The sequence below is a fragment of the Salvelinus namaycush genome, chromosome 31 (genome assembly GCF_016432855.1).
Source record: "Salvelinus namaycush isolate Seneca chromosome 31, SaNama_1.0, whole genome shotgun sequence".
Lineage (NCBI taxonomy): Eukaryota > Metazoa > Chordata > Actinopteri > Salmoniformes > Salmonidae > Salvelinus > Salvelinus namaycush.
Window position 1 is genome coordinate 46,293,641 of NC_052337.1, and position 5,000 is coordinate 46,298,640.

The following is a 5,000-nucleotide window of genomic DNA, read 5'->3' on the forward strand; positions in this document are numbered from 1 at the left end:
ACTCCTTCTGTCCCGGCCTCCCCTCCTTCTGTCCCGGCCTCCCCTCCTTCTGTCCCGGCCTGCCCTCCTTCTGTCCCGGCCTCCACTCCTTCTGTCCCGGCCTCCACTCCTTCTGTCCCAGCCGCCACTCCTTCTGTCCCAGCTCTCTTCTCCTCTTCCTCCTCTTCTCTGTCAGACTCCTTTGGTGCAGTTCTTCCCCCTCTGCCACCACCTTCTTCCCGCTCCTCTTCTCTTCTACCCCCATCCCCCGCTCTCGCTCCCCCCCCAGCTGCAGACGCGTATGACCTGCGCCTAGCCGGGCAGTCTCGCCACAGGTGCTCCACCGAGCCACACCCGTGACACGCCTTAGGCTCACTACAGTCCCTCGCCTCGTGCTCGACCGACCCACAGTACCTGCACTTCTTTCCGCTGCACGAGGCCGAGGTATGGCCATAGGCCATACAACGCCTGCAAAATGGCGGCTGACGGGCATAGAACAACGTCCCCCTGTCAGCCCCCAGGGAGAACATAGCCGGAGGATGGAGGTAACCTCCGAAACCCCTCGGGTCCTCCCTCAAGAGGACCTGGAAACTTCTCTTCCCAGTCCAAAAACCCAACGAGTCATTGAGGTGTTTTGCTGAGGATACACTATTCGTGTATCTCCCCAAGAAAGCCCTCACGTCCTCATCTTTAACATAAGGGTTATAGATGTTCACCGTTATAACTCTAAAGTTATTTCTCGCCAAACTGATCACCTCGTAGTTGCTCATCGGCCTTTCCTCTCCCACTTCTCTTGCTTTTTCCAGTACCTTGTCGTGCATCTCCTCTGTTTTCAATGACACTTCATAAGCCTTTTCCAAAGGATTATTTTGTAGGCAAAAAACATCCTTCACTGTCAATTTAAACACCCCAATCAGGATGGTCCTGCCAAACGTTCCCCTCTCAAGAGGCTCTTCCTCCTTATCCTTCCATCTAAAACGAACCGTGTTCGCAAGCCCAATAACCGGCACCGACCTATGAAAATCACTCTGCTCCATCCCCCAATGAGACTGGAGCACTTGACTCCACTCACGCTCTCTTCTCAGACAACAAATACCCGACAAGAAAAAAAACACAACCGACCAAAAGTCCTTACAACAAAAACCAAAAACCTTTACCGCCCTCCTATCTACGACCTTTTGACTAAGCGAGCTCTGGGGCACCTCGGTACCAAGCTTGATCTTAGCCAAAAGGCCGAGAAGCGATAACCCACAAATGGAACCCTGCACCCGCCGGGCACCCGGGGGTCTCGGCAGACTTTGGCGGTTGGTTGGTTTGGCAAAAGGTGGCGGCTCCTCCTCCCCCCCCCACCCACCCACCCACCCACCCAACCTTTCCCTGGCGACAGACAGGCGGGTGTTTTTTATTTTATTTTTTAAAGTCGCTAATTCGTCTTTAAGTCACTAGCTCTTTACGCCTAGTGCGACGACTATTTGTTCAAAGCCCGGCAAATACGCCAGTCGTCGGGCTTGAACTCAATTGCCCTTAGCGACTACTTGGGAGTGAGTGGAAAAATACACCCACCGCTACGATTCTAAGTCAAACGCATGAGCAAAAAGTCTCTGCATCATCTCTGTCAATTTCTCTTGAAACAAGATATAGCGGGCTCTGCCAGAAGCAAAGCCCTTCCAAAAATACGTTGAACTCATGAGTGTTCCTCTCCACGGAAGTCTTTAGTAAAAGGCGAAAGGCTTGTGCGTAATGAAGAGAAACCAGAGTCGTATGGAAGTCAGAGGTCGGGGCCCGAGACACACACACTGTGCACTCTAGGCCGGTAACTCGCGGGTGGTCACCCAACCCACTCTGCCAACTTTTCGAGGGCTGTGTGTGGGTAAAAAGTCACAGACAGACAGACAGACAGACAGACAGACAGACAGACAGACAGACACTCACTCACTATCCTGGCCAACGTTTTTTTTTTTTTTTTTTTTTTTTTATTTTTTTTTTTAAGTAAAATGGCGGGAAACGGGGGAACCCATGAAAAGCGCTTCGCCCTACTTTCACTTTGGATCTTTCTTCTTTTTCCTTGCTAGCTTTGTCTCTTTCTTTTTTATCCTTGACAACGGGAGAATGCACCGTTCCCGGAGGTACTGCAATACCGGGTCGATGCGTGGAGCGGACGGAGCAAGCCCCATTTCCGACTCCCTGTTCGAAAAATCCATTTAATATGTAGTCCCCCGATGGGGGACGTATCAGATATTAAACTGATAAGAACAGATTTTTTTTTTTTTTTTTTTATTAAAAAAAAAACCAACTCAAATCTCCCAATTTACATAATTACAAATTATATATCTTTAACCAACACAATACATTCTATTACCATCCAAAATCAACTCAAATCTTTCAAATTACACAATTTCCAAACTAAAATTCTCTAACTAACAAAAACCCTCCAAAAACTTAACCAATATCTCAACCAAATCAAATAACATCTAGGTGAAACCTCCTCCCCCCACCTCCCCTCTCCCATCTACCCTCCAACCCCAAAGTGTTCCTCAGGGCCATCTCCCTGTCCCTGACTCCCTCCCTTCATTTCCCCCCAATTATCAACTGTCAACCTGCTCCTTCAAAGGTGCCAAGGACGAAAAGGAAGAGAGGAAAGCAGAAACACCCGAAGGTCCTGCCACCTCTCCCTCCCCCCTTCCCTCCCCACCACCTCTCCCCCTACCCACAGTCTCTACCTTTTTCTTCTTCTTCGTTTTTTTAATATGCTCCAAAGAACCACTTTTCTCCCTTGCCCTATCCCTCTCCACATACAAACCCTGCTTCCTCATCTCCTCCCCAAACACCCTATCATATCTAACAAGCTCCATCCTATAATCCCTATTCCCCATCATCCTAACCTCCATCTTACACCTCTCCAAGTTCCGACTAGTTTCCTCCTTCCCCCAATTATCTATCGACCTTTTCCCTTCCTCCATCTCCAACATTCTCCCATATACTAACCTTTTTTGCTCCTCCACCCTCCTCTCTTCTACCCTACCTTCCTCTATCCCCTTCCCCTTCCTTTTCCCTCTTTTTCCCTCCTCTTCCCCTTCCCCCTCTCCTTCTGTCCCTGCCCTACCCTCCTGATCTCCAGACAGAAGCTTTTCCCTAACCACCTTCTCAAATTCTCTCTTCACCCTCTCAAATTCCCCTTCCCTCCAACCCTTTACCGGCCCCTTCTTCTCTATCCTCTCCCTCATCATTCGAAGGAGTTCCTCTTTCCTTCCCATGTCCAATTCCTCCACTTCTACTTCCTTTCTCTCCTCTCCCTCTGTCCCCTCCCCCTCTCCTTCCATCTCGCCCGCCCCCCCTTCTATCCCATCCACCCCTACCCTATCCGCCTCCTCGAATAACCCCTTCTCCCTCATCACCTCTCCATATTTTTTTTCTAAATTTTCACGCCACCTCTTAAACTCCCCTGCCTCCATACCCTCAGCCTTTCTGTGTAAAATTTGAACCTCTTGAACTTTTTCCCCCTCCCTCCATCCCCCTGGCCCTTTCTCTTCCACCAGCTCCATCATTCCCCCATACATTACTCTTTTTATCTCCTCAGTCCTTTTTCTCCTAACTAGTTCCTCCTCTATCCTCTCCCTCTCCCCCATCCCTCCTTCCATCTCGTCCTCCTCTTCTTCCGTCTCCCCCGTCTCTTCTTCCATCCCGACCTCCTCTCCTTCCATCTCCACCTCCTCTCCCTCTGTCCCAGCCCCCTCTCCTTCTGTCCCGGCTATCTCTCGTTCCGTCCCGGCCACCTCTCTTTCTGTCCCATCCACCACTCCTTCTGTCTCGGCCTCCACTCCTTCTGTCTCAGCCACCACTCCTTCTGTCCCAGCTCTCTTCTCCTCTTCCTCCTCTTCTCTGTCAGACTCCTTTGGTGCAGTTTTTCCCCTTCTGCCACCACCTTCTTCCCGCTCCTCTTCTCTTCTACCCCCATCCCCCGCTCTCGCTCCCCCCCCAGCTGCAGACGCGTATGACCTGCGCCTAGCCGGGCAGTCTCGCCACAGGTGCTCCACCGAGCCACACCCGTGACACGCCTTAGGCTCACTACAGTCCCTCGCCTCGTGCTCGACCGACCCACAGTACCTGCACTTCTTTCCGCTGCACGAGGCCGAGGTATGACCATAGGCCATACAACGCCTGCAGAATGGAGGCTGACGGGCATAGAATAATGTTCCCCTGTCAGCCCCCAGAGAGAACATAGCCGGAGGATGGAGGTATCCTCCCAGACCTCCTGGATCCTCCCTCAGAAGAGCCTGGAAACCTCTCCTCCCCGTCCAAAACCCAAGAGAGTCCTTGAGGTACCTTGCTGAGGATATATTGTCCATGTATCTCCCAAGAAAACTCCTCACCTCCTCGTCCTTCACGTAGGGGTTATACATGGTAACCGTTACCACCCTGAAATTAACCTTGGCCAAATTTGTCACTATATATTGACACATGGGCATTGTCTTCTCCATTTCTCTGGCTTTCCTCAATGTTTCCCCATGCTTTCCCTCTGTGAAAAATGTCACATCGAAAGCAACCTCCGATGGGTTTTCCAGGAAGCAATACACATCCTTTACCCCCAAACTGAGCGCTCCCATCAACAGGGATCTTCCGAAAGTATCCCTTCCAGCCGGCTCCAATCCCTTCTCCTTCCACGCAAATCTTAAGGTGTTGGCAATCCCCATACCAGGCACCGACTTCTGCTCTGCTTTCTGTGCCATCTTCTCACCAGAAAAAAATGCACTTCTCTACAAAAAAAACCTCTAATGCTCCTTTTCCAATTCAATAAAGCTCACAATAAATACCTCTTCAATAGAATCCCAATGATTCCTATCAAAAATTACCGCCCTCCTATCTCCGACCTTCTGACTAAGCGAGCTCTGGGGCACCTCGGTACCAAGCTTGATCTTAGCCAAAAGGCCGAGAAGCGATAACCCACAAATGGAACCCTGCACCCGCCGGGCACCCGGGGGTCTCGGCAGACTTTGGCGGTTGGTTGGTTTGGCAAAAGGTGG

The 5,000-nt window shown here is 50.8% G+C and overlaps 2 non-coding genes across 2 annotated transcripts; both read right to left on the bottom strand.

Moving 5' to 3' along the window:
• Nucleotides 1–1,622: 1,622 nt before the first annotated feature.
• Nucleotides 1,623–1,739, bottom strand: LOC120026559. Its single transcript, XR_005473133.1, has one exon. It is a non-coding gene; the product is annotated as a U5 spliceosomal RNA (small nuclear RNA).
• A 344-nt stretch (nucleotides 1,740–2,083) lies between these two features.
• LOC120026643 lies at nucleotides 2,084–2,272 on the bottom strand. The gene has a single exon (XR_005473211.1). It is a non-coding gene; the product is annotated as a U2 spliceosomal RNA (small nuclear RNA).
• Nucleotides 2,273–5,000: the final 2,728 nt, after the last annotated feature.